The sequence below is a fragment of the Equus asinus genome, chromosome 6 (assembly GCF_041296235.1).
Source record: "Equus asinus isolate D_3611 breed Donkey chromosome 6, EquAss-T2T_v2, whole genome shotgun sequence".
Classification (NCBI taxonomy): domain Eukaryota; kingdom Metazoa; phylum Chordata; class Mammalia; order Perissodactyla; family Equidae; genus Equus; species Equus asinus.
This window is the reverse complement of record NC_091795.1, coordinates 100,025,079-100,044,958: the sequence shown is the minus strand read 5'-3', so window position 1 is coordinate 100,044,958 and position 19,880 is coordinate 100,025,079. Positions and strand designations below refer to the sequence as shown.

Here is a 19,880-nt window from a genome sequence, read left to right as displayed (position 1 = left end):
AGAATGCCCTTCTCTCGCGCATTCCCTGGGTGGGAGTGCAACAAGCTCGCCTTGTCCATGATCCTGGGACGGCAGGCACCAGGTGGGGCCTTACTGGTCCCTATGACCACAGCATCTGGGTCAGTGTGGCCCACACCAGGAGCTCAGCATGTATGGCGACAATAAAGGAAGGGGTGTGAGAGATGTGGGAGGACAGAATCTGTGGAATCTGATAACTGAATAAAGGGGTGGGGTGACGGGAAACAGATGACACTGGAAGCGCGGGGAGAGGGTACCCAGGCCGAGAGCCAGACTCACCAGATTCAGGCCCCAGGTGCACACCCACTGAGCACTGCTGAGTACGTCCGGCCTCGCTCCCCTAGCCCACCAGGGAGATCACCTCTCCCATCGCACACTCTCCAGGGGACAGAGGCCAGTGAGCCATGGGTGTTCAACAAACAACAGTGCCTGCCCGCACAGTCACAGCAGGGGTCCTGATGAGCTGGTCCCTGCAGCCCTTCTGCAAGGGACAGTCTCCTGCCATGTGGTGAGTGGAGCTCTGGGCTGCTCACCCTGAGTTACTGGGATGGGATCAACCTTCCCGGATGGCCTCACACATGTGAGGAAAAACCAGACTCTCCCTTGCCTTCTAGTCCAGGGACAGCAAACTTTATCTAGAAAGGGGCAGACAGTAAATATTTTTCACTTTTTGGGCCATACAGTCCTTGTCTCAACCAGGACAAGCCACTGTCACTGTAGCACGAAGCAGTCATGAGACCACGTGAATGCGGCAGTGTGGCTGTGTCAATAAAACTTTACTGACAAAACCAGGCCATGGCCAGATCTGGCACGTTGGCTGTGGTTTGTGCTGTCCTAGACCATGAAAGAGTCTTGTTTTGTTTTGAAGTAGACCCAGGGCAAACCCTTCATTCATCTGCTCATTCGCTACATGCAACAAACATTTTTCCAGTGCCAACTATGGGCCAGGCCCGCTCACATGAGTGGGGCCACGCAGCGGGTAACACTGAGTCATTTGCCACATCAGATGGCAGCGGCTCATGGATAACTCTCTGGGTGCCTTGCTCTATTGACATCCATAACAGATGCTGCTGGCAGAGAGAGGCCGCGTGGTCAGACTTCACAAAGCCCAACTTCTGACCAGATCAGCAGCTCTGGTCTTAGCCATTTTACAGATTGGGGTTCCTTGTAACATGAGAAAAAGGGCTCTATGCCTTTAAAAAAGAAAAGCCTGAAAATAACTGTCTGGACTAGATATTACCATTTCACTGGTGGCTGGGTGTGGTGACAGAATCCACATCAGATTACATCTACCGTTCCCTGATCTATCTATTAGGCCTCTCACTGTGTCACAGGACACAGAATTAATCTGAGGGGACTTAACAGCTTCGAAAATCATCCTGGTATTACACAGGGTCTCACCATCTTTACAGTGTTTGCAAACTGGTTCTGTAATAATGATTCTCCCTGGCTGCATGTTCAAGGGCCACAACAAGCACATTCAGTGTCCTCAGCATAGCTTTGTGGGTTCCTTGACCTGCTCTACTAGGAGCACACTCAGATGTTCAAACTGCATCACACTGTGACTAACCATGGCGGCAGGGGACAAGAGGACCCCGACAAACACACTCCATCCACCACGAGATGGACACCCCCCTACAGAGGGCATCCCGATGTCCATGTGAATGCGGCATGTGAGAAGATGCACACTGCTTGGGGGCAGCATCAGGGTCAGGCCCGTCCTCACGCAGGACGTCATCGAGCTCGGTGTCAATCGCTCCCTCCCCGGCTGCATCCCAGATCTTCCCTCTGAGTCAGGAAGGGAAGCCCCAATCGTCTTCTGCTGAACTTCAATACACTAAGACCCACCACAGCGCTATTAGCAAGGTCCCAACACTCAAACACTTAAAGTGTGGGCTCTCCTTGTTCAAAATGGACGGGATGAGGGGTGAGCACATGGAGCTGCCTGGCTGGGGGTCCTGGCGCCTGAAGCCTAGACAGCCACACTGAGCCCTAGTCGGCATTGTCCCCCACTGCAGTCACGGAGTTCTGTTGTATTTGAAACAGCCACCGCATCTCTTGGAATGTCCTCCCCAGGAAGCTCCATGAAGCTCCCCGCTTTCCTATGGTGCTGCCCCTGAGCCAGTGCCACCCACTGGCCCTGCTCTGAGCCGCTCTGGCTACACAGCACTCCTCCCACAGCTCTGCAGGCTGAATGCCACAGACGGAAGTGATCTGACCAAGTACTTCCTTTGTTATAAACATTTCCTTTTCTTAGAATAGGGCGCCAAGATCATATTAGCTTTTTTTTTAAATAGGCAAATCATATTGTTTTTACGCTATGGCCAGTTAAAATCACCGTGTGTGCGTGCTTTAAATTTCAGAAATGAAATTCTCCCCCTCCCTCCCTCCCTCCCTCACACACACACACACACACACACACACACACAGGTTGCAGCCATATGTATAGCACAGCTCTTCTCTGGTCCTGCCACCTCATGAAGGACAGACACTCAGACAGTTTATATGAAATCTTACATGTCCCTCGGATGTCATTCAGCAAGCAGTGTTCCTCACTTTGACAAGCTGTCGCAAGTTTGGTTCAGCGTGGCTCCTAGAGCAGTGACAAAAAGGACCTGGACCCCAAAGCTCAGCTCCAGCACTCACGGTCGATGACCCTGGCCACCCTCAGGGCTCAGAGCCCACGTCCCACACACACAACAGACAGGCCAGACACCATGGTCTCCACGGCGCCTTTCGACTAAACTCCTCCAACTTACCAACACCAGACGAAGCCTGAGGCATGGCCGCGCACCACCTTCAGCTCTTGGACAGTTTCGGCTGGAGCACTAAATGAGCAGTCGGAACCACATGAAACTGCCATTTATACAGATCTGAAACGGTCCAATTTCAGCAATTTCAAGTGGTTCAACCTATTACCTGTGGATTCTCAACCAAGACCCTTCACCTCTCAGTTTTCACATCTGCAAAATGATTACCCTGGATTAGGCTAAGGCAGTTTTAAAAAGTCAAAATTCCAAAATCCAACTTGGTCTGCCCAAAAGACTGTCATCCCTACAACACATGCATCTTCTATTTGTACACGAATGGTGGCTGACAGTGTGAATGACTGACTTCAGGTCATCCTGCCAGGGTTTCTTTGACCTCCCAGCCACCCCTCTCTGCCCCTTCTCCTTTCCGCTAGCGGGCTCAGCGGCAGGCACATCCCCTCACTCCACTCTTACAGTGTCTTCATAAGCGGTTCCTAAAACCTTGCCTGGGTGTCATCCACGGTCCAGACCTGTATCCTTCCCTCAGGCTCTCTGAGGTGCACGTTTTAACTACTTCCTACAGATTGGCGTCAAATGGACTTTACATATTTACCTAAAGATCCTGTCATAGCCCCTGCTTGCCAATACCAAGTTCCATGAAGAAAAGAATCAAGCAGACAAAAACAAGAAGCTGAGTACCAGCCTCTCCTTCTAGGCCTACGGGAGAAAGTCTCACACAAACATCTGATGACCCAACAGTGTGCGTGTGAACCAGTCATCAGCCAAAGCACACGCCCATAAAACACAAACGGCCTAGGCTACAACAACGAGTGAGTGACACAGCCGATAAACCCGTAACGTAGTGGCAAGCCCTGCAGACTTGCCCCAGAACATTCATCTGTATATCCTTCACTGTGAGATCTTGGTCTTCAGGGCACAGTTGAGTTTTCAAAACAGTCAAAAGTCTCAAAGTGCAGCCTGACGAACAAGAAAGGCAATTAAGCAGGACAAAACCACCAGGAGCCAAACACTATTGATCACGTCAAGAGAAAGATTTTCTCAGGTGGCATGAAGCTGACTCTTGAAGCAGTTCCCAAACAGGGGTTCCAAAAATGCCTTGGGCGTGGTGTTTTCCCGGGACAAGCAGAGGTCAGCACGCACCGGATGTGCAGGCTCTGCTTCACCTGTTTAAGAGAATACAACTGCCTTGTTTTGTAAGCACTCCTCTGGGACTGGCAGCTCGGCTTCTAGAAAGATGAGTGGATGACGGCGGACACACGCCTCCTTCCTCACCAAGCACTCGGACTCTGAGGAGCACCGGCCTTTGCCCCGAGCGCTGGCCAAGGGACCAACACTGAAACATCAGGGACCCCCCCTAAGCCAGGCTGCTGGGTCAGAGACCGCTTTACTCCTCCCGGCCGGGCTGGGCTAATCACTGAGTAACTGGTAATGACCTGGGGACGCACAATGGCCAGTGTGAGCAGCGAGTAAACACATCTGAATGGCGTTAGCCTACAAACAAAACTTTGGGGAAAGTAGTTCTGCTCTTATAACACTGGTCTGACAACTCACACTTTACTTTCAATTCAAAGATTGACCAAACGGAAACCCAGAGTGATAAAATAAGATGACAGGATAACAATACAGTTACAAGTGGCGAGGAATGATCTCGGAGCTTCGATCCCGTTGGATCCTCAAATTCACCCTTAAAACATCCCAGGTGTTGGATGTGACAGGTGTTTCCCTCAGGAACACAAGGGAATAGGAACAAACACAGAAGCTCCCGTATGAACTCCTTGCTCTGAAACGAGGGGGCAGAAGCCACACCACTTGGGACTTCACGGGCCCTCATGGGGGCTGAGGGGAGAGACAGCCAGGCTCACTAAAGCAGAACCCAAGGAGACCTTTCAATAGGGCTCCCGAGTCCACGCCAGCCGCAGCAAAATCTCCAGCGTGGAAAGGAACTCACAAAAACCCTTGCAAAGAATATTCCCACAGAGACTTGAGGGGATTCCACATCCAGCCATTGGAAAACTTCTTGGCACACAGCAAAATCTAATTTCCCTGAACTGGGTCAGCATTGAGTTTGGCGAGGGGACCAGTGGACAAACCTCTAGTGAATGCATCACAGACCTGAGCCCTAGAGGGGACCTCCACCTGTCACTCTGCAACTCCTCGAGAAGCACAGCGGTGCAGCTCTCTTGAATCAAATAGAAGGCTGATTTTAAAAGCACAGAAAAAAATTAAAATTAATATTTGGGAACTCTTTTTCCTTGGTTATTTCTAGAAGAATCTCCTTTCAAGTCACTCACAAAAATGAGCTATTAAAATGCGTAATAAACGGGGAACTGTGGTCCACAAACTTCCAAAGAAACCAGAAGGCCTCCCTCTCCTGACTTAGAGCCCCTGGGCTTTGTCAGCCCGGCTCAGCCCGCCTCCTGGCTCTTGGGTCTTCTTTTTCTCTCCCTCGATTTTTTTCTATGTGGACTTCTTCTCAGAGCACCAACTGGCTTTAGGAAGTCTGTGAAATGACGACACACTAACTGAAAGAGCAGCGAGGACAATGAGACACGCCAGTAAGGACAAGAAGCAGGAGGCCTGTGCTTTGTCAGCGTCGCTGTCAGGAGAGCTCAGTGCTGGTCCCTCAGGGACTCATCCAATCTCTGACATTCCTCCCCTCACCACACTTGCCACGGGGCCATGTCACTTTGGGTGGATCTTAGTTTAGTGTCTGTCTTCCCCAACCAGTGAGAGCTCCTGAGGGTCAGGCTCTTCCTCGGGACACCAGCACAGGGTCTGGCACATGATGGACAGGTAATCAGTACTGTGGGAGGGAGCGAGCAAGAAGAGCTGGACTGCCAGGTACCCAGGGCAGGAAGGGAGAGCCAGGGTGGACACAACCAGGACATGAACCCACAGTGTGCCTCAGTTTCTTCACCTGTGGAACTGGGGTAATAAGTGGAGATGAACTATCAAGGCTCACAGAAAGCGGTGCAGCACCGGCTCGGAGACGCCCTCGGTCAGTGCTGACTGCTGTCACATCATGCTACCTGACATAAAGATGCACACTTTGGGGTCTTCTACAGCCCAACATCGTGCACATCCATCACATTTCACTCACAATCCACAAAAGCTGACTCCGCTGATTAAAAGAGATGATTCTAGGATACAGGGGAAGGAGAGGGCATGTCTGTCGTGCCAGAGAACCAGCTAAGGCTCGGCGTCTGGAAAAGTGCTGGAAACCACACCAAGGCCCTGGCCTGATGGGAAACTCTGTGGGCCCCGCCAAGCACCAAGGAGGCCAGCCCCACAGCTGCTGCTGCTGTGCTTGGCCACTGGTATGCAGGAACTTTCCACCACCTGGAGGTCACCACCTGGAGGTGACTGCACTGCCACCACGACTACTCCCTCTCCAAAGCAGACAGTACTGTAACCACGCACACCAGCCACGGTGGGAGCCCCCACTGTCGCCTCATGTGGCCAATTCTGACTGGCGGGGCCTAGGCCACATACTGGGTCCTTGTCACAAGACAAAGTAGAAACCTCAATTCTTATTTCCATAATGGGAAATGGGACTAATAACCTAGGAATTTCCCCCAAATATAAAGAGGCTGTCCAAAACATGATAAGCAGCCACAAATAAGTCAGATGTCCCGGACTTGATTTGAGTGTTCCCCCAGGCACACTGAAAACAAGGTGAGACAGTGATTAATACCACGGCCTCAGAATCCCACAAAAGCTTCGCCCTCTGCTGGCTAAGCACACCATTCCATCACATCACCAGAAGGCGGCTTTTATTCTTCTTCAAAATAGTCTGACTTTAGCCAACACAGAAACACAGCTATAATTAATAATAGACAAGTATGAGACCCAAATACTGACTGTTTGTAAGTGAAAGATTTTTTAAGACCGTATATAATTACATTAGCTTGAATAACTGAGATTCATTATCATAAAATCCCATCATTCGAAATTGTGATTCTCAGAAACTGTTTCATGGTTTAAAATAAAGACTTGTGAATTGTCCTACCTCCCCCATTTTGTAACTCTGAAACTCTGATGTGAGCAAACATACACTGTACCCAAGCGTGCAGGTGAGGACATCAACCCAAGCGGCTGAGGAAGCCCCAGGGATGAGGCGAGGAGCACTGGAGGTCGAGTCAGATGACTTTGCTAGACTGTCACGGAGCCCACGCAAGGCCAGAGATCCCAGGGAAGAGCTGTGTGTGGCAGGACATGGTCTGGACAAACCAGAGTGAGACAGACCGAAGGACAGAGTGTCCACTGTTGCCCAGGATTTCTCAGAATCACCTGCCCCTCCAGCCTAGGTCAGTGATCCTGATACCCGCAATTCAACTTCCCATTCCATCCTCCCCCATCCACTAACAACCGGGGCTGGAGTCTGAGGTCTAGCTACCCCCAGGCAGGGGCAGCCCTCTGAAAAGGCTCTATCACCATCGACAACACCGACACCATCTTTCCAACAACCAGGCTGAAAATGATCTGATGGTTTCCATCCATCCCTGGCCTTTATTTCTGCATCCAGACTATATGCTAAATGTCTGCCATATCCACTCTTGTAAATTCCCATTCCCTCTGAGGTGATGCAACTCGAGCCTCCTCTCCTTGTCCTCATCTATTCCTGCAGGATGACTCTTCCTTAAATATTCCCATCATCATGCCAATTCTACTACCAGGAAACTTCAAATTGTTCTTTCAGACTTTATATGGAGTCCCTATGCAGCCACTTGGGTACAAGTCCACCACAATGCAAAACGAAGCCGTTTATAAATGGAATTATGCAGAACTCACTGAAGGACCAGAAAATGAGACTGTGGTGAGCAGTGCTGGGCACTCATCCAACCAGCCTAAGGGACAGAGGCCTATAATCACCAGAATATTGGAACCAGCATGGGCCTGAACCCTCCCTCCCTTGGTTCTCTGAAAGGTGCTTTATGAGCTTCTTACATCCTTACTGCTATGGACACTCCATGTGAGCTCCCCAATCCTTACTGCTATGGACACTCGGTGTGTGCTCCCCAATCCTTACTGCTACGGACACTCCGTGTGAGCTCCCCAATCCTTACTGCTATGGACACTCGGTGTGTGCTCCTCACATCGTTACTTCTATGGACGCTCAGTGTGAACTCCCACATCCTTACTCCTAGGGACAGTCAGTGTGAACTCCCACATCCTTACTTCTACTCATACTCAGTGTGAGCCCCACACATCATTACTCCTAGGGACACTCAGTGTGAGCTCCCCAATCCTTACTTCTATGGACACTTGGTGTGTGCTCCTCACATCGTTACTTCTGTGGACACTCAGTGTGAGCTCCACACATCCTTACTTCTATGGACATTCAGTGTGAACTCCCACATCCTTACTCCTAGGGACACTCAGTGTGAACTCCCACATCCTTACTTCTATGGACACTTGGTGTGTGCTCCTCACATCGTTACTTCTGTGGACACTCAGTGTGAGCTCCACACATCCTTACTTCTATGGACATTCAGTGTGAACTCCCACATCCTTACTCCTAGGGACACTCAGTGTGAACTCCCACATCCTTACTTCTATGGACACTTGGTGTGTGCTCCTCACATCGTTACTTCTGTGGACACTCAGTGTGAGCTCCACACATCCTTACTTCTATGGACATTCAGTGTGAACTCCCACATCCTTACTCCTAGGGACACTCAGTGTGAACTCCCACATCCTTACTTCTATGGACACTTGGTGTGTGCTCCTCACATCGTTACTTCTGTGGACACTCAGTGTGAGCTCCACACATCCTTACTTCTATGGACACTCAGTGTGAACTCCCACGTCCTTACTCCTAGGGACAGTTAGTGTGAATTCCCACATCTTTACTTCTATGGACACTCAGTGTGAACTCCCCACATCCTCACTTCTATGGACACAGTGTGCATCTCCACACATCCTTACTTCTATTGGACACTCAGTGTGAACTCCCCACATCCTTACCTCTATGGACACTCAGTGTGAACTCCCCACATCCTTACCTCTATGGACACTCAGTGTGAACTCTGACATCCTTACCTCTATGGACACTCAGTGTGAACTTCCACATCCTTACCTCTATGGACACACTGTGCACTCCACACATCCTTATTTTTATGGACACTCGGTTAGATCTGCTCTCTTTCCCTTTCCATCTCTCTAGCCAGTGCTTCCTGCAGGACACATTGTCTAACCTTCCTTTACTTTTCCACATTTACTAACTTCTGATGAACCCACATATTCTTTGTTGTTAAAACTTCACTTCCCCTTGAAATTACTTTTGTTAGAAAGCCAGCAACAGAACCTTGTACTTTTCCCATATTTGCTATTCAGGATTTATGTAAGTTTTTGGTTTCAACTTCCCTATCTCTTGACACCCGAAATTGGAGACTATGAACGAATACCAGGCATCAAAGACTCCAGACGCCACCTCCCAGCTCCTACCCTGCCGCCCCTACCCCAGGGCCCCCACCCCACAGCACAGGGTGGCCTAGGTAGGTGCTTTCCTCCCTCGGAGCACAGGCCCTGCCTGAATGCCCAGCCCCGAGTGCAGGCATGCAAGTGCTATCAGCACCCCACGCCAACCTAGCCGTCCCAGGGAAGAAGGCTCCACCCCGTGGTTGGCACTATAAGGATAAGTGGCAGTTCCAGAGACACCAAGAAAGGAACCAGGCCAGAACGACACTGTGAGGGCCCCAAAAACGGATTTCTACTGGATCCACATTCCATGGAAGTAGGCCAAGCCCTCTTCACTAAACCTAAACAGGGTGAGTTCCTGTAAAATAAGATCCAGAGAGGCCGGCCCTGTGGCCAAGTGGTTAAGTTCGTGCGCTCCGCTGCAGGCGGCCCAGTGTTTCATCAGTTCGAATCCTGGGTGCAGACATGACACCGCTCATCGAGCCATACTGAGGCAGCGTCCCACATGCCACAACTAGAAGGACCCACAACTAAGAAGATACAACTATGTACCAGGGGGCTTTGGGGAGAAAAAGGAAAAAAATAAAATCTTAAAAAAAATAAACAAACAAATAAATAAGATCCAGAGTTTCCCCAGAACCAGGAAAATCACAGTGTGAGTAAGGAAGACAATCAACAGACGCCAACACCAAGATGAAGCAACGCTGGAATTGTCTGATGGGGTTTTAAAGCAGCCATCACAAAAATGCTTCAGTGAGTAACCACAAATACCCTTGAAACCAATGAAGAAGAAAAAAAAACAGAAAATCTCACCAAAGAAATAGAAGATATAAAAAAGAACCAAATGGAAACAATAACTAAAAAGATAAATAAAAATTCAGTGGATGGGTTCAATAGCAGAATGATTATGACAGAGGAAAGAATCCATGAATTTGAAGATACAACAGTAGAAAATACCCCGTTTGAACACCAGAGAGAAAACAGACAAAAAAAATAAAACAGAGTCTCAGGAACCTGTGGGACAGCAGCAATGAGCTAACATTCATCTCAGTAAAGTCTCAGGACAGGAGAATGGGGCTGAAAAAGTACTTAAAGAAACAATGGCTGGAAACTTCCCAAATTTGGTAAAAGACACAGCCTACAGATTCAAGAAGCTGAGAAAATCCAAATAGGATAACCCCAAAGAAATCCATTCCAAGACACATCATAATTAGTCATGTGAAAACTAAAGACAAAGAACAAATAAAGAAAGCAGCGAGAGAAACAATGCATTGCTTACAGGATCACCAGCTCCAGTTACAGATTTCTCATCTGAAACCATGGAGGCCAGAAGGCAGTGGCACAATACTTTTCAAATACTGAAAGAAATGAACTGTCAGCTGTGAATTCTACATTTAGTGAAAGTACCCTTCAGGAATGAAGGGAAAATAAAGACATTCTCAGAAGGAAGACTAAGAGAAATTTGGCCAGTAGACCTACACCTAGAGAATGGCTAAAGAAAGAAAGAAACAGAAAGAAAACGATAAGAAAGAGGCTTGGGACTTCAGAAAGGAAATTAGAACAACAGAACGGGTAACATCAGAATATAATGGACTATCCTTCTCCCTAAGATTCTTAAATCATGTTTGATGGTTGACGAAAAAACTGTAAGCTAGTACAGAGGGAAGCCCACAGGAGGACACAGAGAAGACGGCCATGTGCAAGCCAAGGAGAGGCCTCAGAAGGAACTAGCCCTGCTGACACCTTGATATGGGACACCTAGCCTCCAGAACTGTGAGAAGATAAATTTCTATCGTTACGCAAAAAAAATATAATAATATATATATAAACACCACCTCTGATGGTCAATGTACATAGAGAAAACACTTAAGATAATTCTATTTTAAAAGTGGGGAAGGGAAAGGTTTCTATACATCTCTCAAAGTAGACTTAGTAAGTTCTGTATGTAAATTGTAATATCTAGAGCAAACACTAAGAAACTATACAAAGCAATATATTCAAAAACACTGTAAATAAATCAAAATGGAATTTTACAAATGTTCAAGTAACTCACAGGAAGACAACAAAAGAGAAGCAGAGCAACAAGAAACAAAGAGAACAAACAGAAAACAAATAATAAAATGGCACAATTCATCCCTACGTATCAATAATTTAAATGTAAATGGTCTAAATACATCAATTAAAAGAGATTGGTAGAGTGAATAAAAAAACATACACACACATACAACTCAACTATATACTGTCTACAAAAACCTCATCTCCCAAAATCCGCAGCGTCCTGGCTAAAAGAGGCAGGGAGAGAGCATGCACATGGCTGGGGCCTGCCCAGGACCAGAGGAAGACCCCCCCAAAGGACAGACATCTCCAACCGGGTGCAGAGTAAACGCATTGGCTCACACCTCCCTTCTCTTCTAATAACGCTTGTACTACTTTTTAACAGGAGGTGAATTGTGATGGAGACGGTGGAAGCAAACCAGGAGCAGATCAGGAAAGAGTCTACAGCATGAGTGAAAGCTTCCACACGCACACACACCTTTAGCTTTAAAAGTCTGCTCCCTTGAACTGGCCTTAAGATGTGTGACCGCACATTCTTGTGGTTGCAGCTTGCCCACCGGGAGGTCAGAGAAGCTTCCTGTGATTCCTCAAACTGGAATATTCTGTCTTTAGCACAGCTCCTCTGGGAAGAGGGGAGGACGCAGCTACCACCCTATACAAGTAAAGGTGTCCAGTGAGGGCAGGTGTCAACCAGCAGATCACCACATTCTGTCAGAGAGCAGGAACGAGGAGTTATTTTGATATTAGGAGTACGTCCTTAGTTCAGAACTAAGGTCAGAAAACAGCATTTCAGGGTCACTGAAGACTGACTACAGCAAACCAGTGTGTGTTATGTTTTCTTCCCAAGAACCCAAAGAAGACAAGTGGCTTCCAAAAATTAAGATATTTAGGATATCGTAAAAATCTTCTCTTTTTAAAGTTTTCGATAGAAAGAGCAGAAATATCAGTAAGTCCTCAAAGGCTTTTAAAAGTCTTGATAATTAAAAATAAAAAATTAATACACACTCTATAGTAAATTTGTAATTCATTACATATAACAAAAAATTGTAGGGCACACCTGCACTTGGGTATGATGTCTCTCATAGTTATACAAATATTTAAAAATTATTTTATCTATTAAATTTCGATGGCCAAATTTTTTATTATTCTTTCCCCCCCAAAAATCAGATTTTTTTTCAAATAAACAAATGAGCCTAGTTTTCTATACATTAAGGGAAATAATCACTGGGGGGAAAAATAGTAGATTTCTCTCGGAAACTTGATTCTGATAAGTTATCTACAAGACCCTGAGCAAATGAATTCCTCTGAACCTCTGTTTTCTTATCTATAACATGGGGCATATGAAAATGTTACACTCAGAAGATGACCAGGAATATCAAGTTGAAACAGCTTGAGGAGTACTTTGAAAACTGTAAAACACTATGAAATGCAATAAGGTTGCCATCTGTGTATAGGTACAAGGGTGTCTACCTTATATGCTTTAATCTCTGAAAGACCAGATTAGTATACTAATTACTAATTCTATATCTTTTAGGAATAACTCTTCCCTACACACAGTTTATTAATTCTTTAGATGAATAATCTGGGCTCTGTAATTTATATAGATTTTTACACATAATTTATATAGGTTTGGAAAACCTATATAGATTTTTCCCTGGTGCCATTCCATTTGAGATCAGGTCCCTTCAACAGTCAAGGTGTCTATCATACATAAGACTAATTAAGCAAGATTCTTTACTGATTCTTCTTTCAAAATCAAATGGAAAATTCATGCAGAGACCCCAAATTCCTAAATTCTTCACCATATCATCAATTTCATATGAAGGCAACTTGGCAATTCTGACATAGGTCGGTAACCAAAGGCATGAGTTATGAATATGGCAACCTCAACATACTTTCAACAATTGGGGATTCTGGAAATGATTTGTTTTCACATTAAAAAAAGATTTTTAGAAATTAATTATAAGCAAGAGGAGTTTTTTAAGGGGAGGATGTAACTAAAAACAAAGCCCATGAGGTTGAGGACTTTGTTTTGGTCACACTTAGAACATACAGGAGGCAGTCAAATATTTTAAATCTGGAAGCGATCAGACATTCTCTTATAAGAGTTTCTTTCTCTTCCTTCCACTTACTTAATTCAACAAACACTGAGACTGAGGAACAGGCAGACAAGTCTCCCACTAACTCATATTTCACCACCACCCTCTACAAAGAACACGAGTAGGCTCACCATGGAATTGCAGAAACCCAGGGCTGGCTAGGAATGAAGGACCACGGGGTCCAGTCACCCGACAGACACAGGACCCCTGCAGCACTGCTGTGAGTGGCCATCAGCGTCTGCTGGACATCTCCGGAGGAGCAGAGACCCAACTTCCTCAGGGGTGGTCCACAGTATCTCTGGTGCAGCAGGAACTCCTCACCCTGTAGCTTTCATTGATTGACCTGAGATCACCCTGCTCGGGGCCATGAAACACAGCCATTCCCTCTCAAACACCTGAACAGAGTCCCATGACCCTCCCAATTCTCTCTCAGTTGGCCCCTGCCCCAGTCTGTCAATCACGCCATGCATGCCAAGGACTGGGGCCATTTCAGTCTGCTCTCTGTCTGCTCTGTGGCAGCGGACGTCGACATCCCAGGTGTGCTCATCCCAGGTGAGCAGACCTTTCGTCCGCCATCAGCAACCACATCCTGGGCAGTGGCTAAGCTTGCACCATGGTTAGGTGTCTGCAGCATACAAGGAGATTACTCGAAAAGATGGCCCCTAGTCACGCCATGTCCTCGCTAAGGAGAGGAGGCTTATTTCTGGACCCAATCACAGTACTTTCTGGGAATCCCCTTCAAAATGTACTGTCATATTCCAACTCCAGTTTTCCAAGATCCTCCCAAATGCTAACCTCTGCCATTCAGCACATGTTCATCCTTTTCAGTGCATATTTTTAACATACTATTAGATTTGAAGATTTATCCCCGGCATAGGTGAAGCCCCCGGGGAAGGATGAGAGAGCCATTGGATCTTGGGGTGGAAGAGCCGGAAACTTAACCCCTTCTAGACGCCAAGGCAAGTCACTGGACGAGACAAAGCACAGCCTGGTGGCACCTACGCAGCAGCCTCCTGTCAGAGGGGGACAGCACCCCTCAGAGAAGTCAGCTCCACCCTTCACAAGTTAACTGGGGTGAACTTCTCCACACCCTAGACGTGAACACCAGCACCCCGTCCACAGTGAGGCCTGGGGGGGGGGGCGGCAGGGAGGCTGGCCTCAGGTTACACAAGAACAGAGATCCTTTTCCTTCTGAGTTTTCCAGGGTAACTCCTTGCAAGGACTCCAAGGGAAGGCTTTAATGAGGACATGTCAAGTATCCAGGGCAGATGGCGGTGGGGTCTCCTGTTCACCTTACATCTCACCACCTCCTTCCCCACCTGCCGAGCCCTGGTCTTACCAGAGCTGTGGAGTCATGGGAAAGTGCAGAGTTCTGTGGGTTTTGTTCTTGCCCACATACTCAGACCCAACAACATGCACCCCACTTAAAGTCTCAGGTGGAATGAGGTAGGTATCATTCTAGAACCAAAAATGCTTCTTTCACTTGCATATTCATTTCCAGGTGTAATAAAGCATTTTATTTGTAAAATATCTTACACGCTCTATGCATGGTTCTATGTCCTTTCCAGAACACTGGCATACAAGCTGACACGGCTACCTTAGATTAACCCTACTCTGTAACTCTGAATTACTAAAATCCCGGGGTAACTGGCTGTCTCTGGGAGGGAACCTACGGGTCTGGTGGTTAGGGCTGGAGGGAAGATTTAATTTTTATTATATAGCCCTCTGTGCAGTGTGATCTGTTAAGCAGGTATATGATCACCTTTACAAAAATGCATTTTTACATAAAACAAAAAAACCTAGACATCAGGGCCTCTCAAGAGCCCTTCCAAGGTGAGTGCCAGTGTAGCTGCCTGTCCAAGTGGAGGCTGAGCAGCTCCAGCATCAACAGGACCACGCCCATTCAGCCAACAATGTCTGTCCCTGGATGCAGGGACACAGCACTGAGATGGGACTCCTCCGTCAGGGCCCTCCAAGGAGTAGGGGAAACAGGCAAGCTGACCGCCAACTCTAGGCAAGGGGGACAGGCGATAGAAGGGACAAATTAAATGGTGCAGATGGGAGAAGCAGGCCAGCCTTGAGACGCGGCTTCCCCAAGGAGGTGCCTCTGACTGACAGAGGGAGCCGGAGGCAGGACATGCCACTTCCTGGGCTCTGGGAACACTGCAGAGGGGGAGGGGACTTCTGCCGATTATCTCAGCTGGATCTCTGGTGCCCCAGGCTTAAGTTGCTCTGGCCACCTTTCTCAGTCAGATGGAGGATGGCATCTAAGCCTTGTGTTCGGGGCATGTACTCTGACTAGGTTTGCCAGATAGAACAATAGAAACATTTCGCACAGGACATACAACACTGAAAAGTATTCCTTGGGTATCTGAAATTCAAGTTTAATGAGATGTCCTGTGTTTTCTCTGGCAACCCTACTTCTGATGTACTCCCGTCTTAGCTTCATCGCAAGTCAGTAAGAAAGGTGAATATACTCCCTCTCTGCCCAGTGGAGACCAGTGACCCAGGGAGGCGGGGGGACTGGCTCTCAGTCACAGAGTCTACAAGCGGCAGAGCTGGAGCGAGGGCTCCACCCGCGGGGGCCCACAATGGCCCCTTCTGCACACACACAGTCCGGTGCACGCTGGAGGCGAGGAAGAGCGTTAGTGGGGACAGTGAGGATGAGACGGGTGACAGGCGGGTCCCTGAAGGATGAGTAGACTGCCAGGCAGAGATCTGGAGGAAGAATGTTTAAGGCGGAGAACGCAGCATGAATTGTAAAAGTGCACGGAGGAACTCGGGGTGGAAACAGAGCCCCAGGACCTGGAGCGACGCAGCAGGAGATGAGGGCAGAAAGGCAGCCGGGGCAAGCGCACAGAGGATGAGGACACGGTGCCAGCACTCTATACATCAGGGCATTTAACAGTCACCGCAATCCCCACATTAGATTCCCAGTGTGACAGAAACAAATGGAGGCTTAGAGAGGTCCATCACGGCTCAAGGTCACAAAGGCGGTAAGTGTCAGGGCCAGGACACGGCCCCACTGCCTAGACCGGGAGGCACTGCCCTGGGCTTTGTCACCCAGCTCACGGGGAAGCCCCACTGGCTTCTAAGCAGCAGAGTTGAGAGCCAAGATCTGTTTTAGGGAAATCAGTTGTAGGAGGGGAATTATAACAGTTGAGGTGAGAAGCTGAAGGCCCAAGCTGGGGCCTGGGCAGGAGAGCATGGAGAAAGTGCACTTCCTATGGGGGGGTGGGGGATGTGCAGAAGTCCAATCACCCTAGGGTCTTAATCAGCAGGGACCACAGAGCCCATCCAGCTGCCTCCCACTCCCGCCCCCACACAGCCACAGCAACAGCCTGGGCTGCCCCACACGGCGGGCCTGGGTCAGTGGCCCTGAGCCGCTGGGACCCAGGAAGGCTCCTGCTCAGTGGGGGAGCTGAGCTCCAGGCTGCCTGGGAGCAGGAGGATTCAGGAGTGCAGGGCAAGCACAGGGCTGTATTTCACCGCCCCGCTGCTCTGTCAGCTCTTCATTGTTCTAATTTCCTGAGGACCCTGTGCTGGCGTGATCTACAGTCTTCCTGACATTTCACCTTCCTCTGCTGAAAAATTCATCCCAGTCCTAATGTGGGATGCTCTCTCCTGAATGCGGGGGCGAGAGATTGATTCCGGCTGCCGGTAATACCAGCTGCCACTCACCCACCCTTTCATGGGGTCAGGGATGAGTCAAGCAAGTCACCAATTACAGAAAAGACATCTACAAATCTTAATTTATCAACCCTTCTGCCATATCTTTTCACCCTTATTCTCCATCTTGGGTTTATGTTTATTATTTTTAAAGACCCTCCTTTGGTCTTCCTGAGATTTACCAGCATACTGAGGCGGCTTTCTCATTTTCAGAGCACTTGCATGTTTTTTTAAAGATTATTTTCACATACTTCTATGTCTAGTGAGTCAGGGACCATGGAGAGACAAGAGTGACACTGACGGGCAGATGAGAGGCAGCAGGGCATCCGCGAGCAGGGCTTGCCAAGGCCCTCAGTGCTCCATAGCCGGCGAGCCTGTCCCCTCTCCTTGATCCCCTCTCCGCCCCTCGGGGATCTTCCAACCCTGAAACTCCCCTGGCTGTGGGGCTGATGAATTGCTCCGACCTGCCCTTTGAGTTGCTGATCCCCAGCCAGCTCAGGCTAAGGGATCCTAACTCCAGCCTTGGCCTGAAATGCGCCCCCCGCCTGGGAAGTCCTGCTCTTTCCGGGCCCCGCACACCAAGTGTGTCACCGCCCTGGCCCCACTGTTCAGCCGCTGCCTGCACAGCACCTGTCCCCCGCGCTGTACCAGCTGCATGCCCCCCACACCCCAGCCTGCTATGTTTTTATCCTGGAACCCCCAACACCTCCAGCAGAGCAGGCACAGGACAGAGAGCTGCACATACTTCAGCCACGTCCCGGTCACACCCGGACCATGCCTCCCCAGGCCACGCCTCCCCAGCCACGCCTCCCAGGCCGCGTCCCAAACAAGGCCTCAACAGTGAGTGACTCAAAATGCTTTGGCAAAATAAGTCACAGACCTTTAAGGTCTCACTCAAAGTCAAAAACACAAATGCAAAGTGTGTGCCAGCTTAGGGTCTACTGTGCTGCCTTACAAGGTGAACTGAATGACGAAACAGCAGGAATATATTACGTGATAGCAGGCTGGTTACCTAACATTTGGTCTGAGAACCTAGTCAAGATGGAACTCTCCCCAAATCTCCTGCAGAAATAAACAAATCAAAGAATCCATAACTGTTATGGGCTGAATTGTATCCCCCCAAAATTCACATATTGAAGTCCTAACCCCCAGCACCTCAGAACGTGACTGCATTTGGAGGTGGGGCCTTTAAAGAGACGATTAAGTTAAAAGGAAATCACTAGGGTGGGCCCTAATCCAACAGGACAGGTGTCCTTACAAGAAGAGGACCTTAAGACACAGACACGCACAGAAAGAAGACCACATGAGGAAGACCACATGAGGATACCGGGAGAAGGCGGCCTCAGAGAAACCAACGGTGCTGACTCCCAGATCTCGAATTTCCAGCCTCCAGAACTGTGAGAAAATACACTTCTATTGCCTAAGGCACCCCATCTGTGGTATCTGTCATGGCGACCCGAGCAGAATAAGACAACGGCTGGGCACCTTTATGCAAGATGCACAGCAGCTCAGACACAAATCACTGAGGCTGGGACCTGGCCTCACAAAGACACAGCAGCTAACTGCTTCCTCTCTGCATCCCCAAAAAGAACTGCCAGGCATGGGGAGAGGGCGAGGGCCAAGGGCAGAGAGCAATTCACTAGGCCGTGGAAGAACACAGCAAATAACACATCGGGGTTGAGGGAGGAATCTGGCATAGAGCTTTTTACAGTCTTACTGGAAAAATTAATCCAAATTGGGCTTTGTCTAAGCACCCCCGCGTGGCCTGAAAACCTGGAGAAAGGACCATAAAGCAAGCGCCTGATAAACGACAGGAGATGAAGCTGTGGGGAGGTGTCCAGCGGGTGCTCTGAGGATCAAGTCTTAGTTAACATCTTCATTAGTGATCTGGAAGGAGCAGTAAACAGCACATTAATTAAATTTCCAGATGATACTAAATTTGCAGGTGCTACAGAAAAGTCAATGAGGACAGAGAAATGATACAGATGGGATCCAAGGAGGTTAGGAGTATAAGAAACAATGCAGGATTCAATCTCCAAAAAGAGAAGCTAATTAAAAACTTTTCCTATATTCTGGAACTCCATCTAATTTCTGAGATGACTGTATAGGAACAAGGCAGGGGTCCCTTGTGAGAACTCTCGCTATGCAAGCCCTCAATATCCAAAATCAGGAATCTAACAGATTCAGCAATGCTCAGATGAACTCCTTGGCAATCAGAATTCTCCTTACCTGCTATTCAAAACTCAGAAGCCAAAGCAGATTCTGGTATGGTACACACTGATCCTCAAACTTGCAATCCAAACTCGAGAAAGGTGCTCATACAGATAGGCACCTCTGAGCTCATCTGTGACGCATACAGCCCAACTGGGAAAGGGAGAAAGCCAGGGTGCAAAGTTTACAGAGACAATCACGGAACTCTGTGCCGAGAGGAATAATGCCAAAGGAATGAGGACACTTGGGACTTGCCCAAGCAACAAAATATTTGGGTCCATAAAATATAATTATATTTCTAAAGAGACAAAGGGGACCTGTGCTTAAGATCTGTGATCTCACTGGCCTCTAAACTCCTCTGAACGTCATTACAGACATCACTCAGAAGTGGTTACCGTTATATCTCTATTCTTCGTGACAAAAATCAATAAGAAAACATTTTTATAACCAAGTATATTTACAAAATTCTTGCCCCAGAAAAAACATCCTTGAAGCCTAAGAATGTATGTCAGATGCTCTGGAACCGAGCTACAGGTTCAAATCCCGGCTCCACTGCCAACTAGTGCTGCTCGCCTGGCAAACTGCTTCAACAAACTCCTTGTTGGGAAAACGCAAATAATAACAGGGGATTCAACTA

General features: G+C 48.2%; 1 protein-coding gene across 5 annotated transcripts in view; it reads right to left on the bottom strand.

The window, feature by feature from the left end:
* EIPR1 (EARP complex and GARP complex interacting protein 1) overlaps nucleotides 1-19,880 on the bottom strand; it is a 135,895-nt gene that overhangs the window by 75,609 nt on the left and 40,406 nt on the right. The window contains exon 1 of one of the 5 annotated variants that reach the window (XM_070512669.1): nucleotides 19,262-19,415. The exons of the other annotated variants lie outside the window; for them this stretch is intronic. The gene's annotated coding sequence lies outside the window, so the exon portion shown is untranslated. Of the gene's footprint in view, nucleotides 1-19,261; nucleotides 19,416-19,880 lie in introns of those variants that run through there. 5 annotated transcript variants of the gene reach the window in all.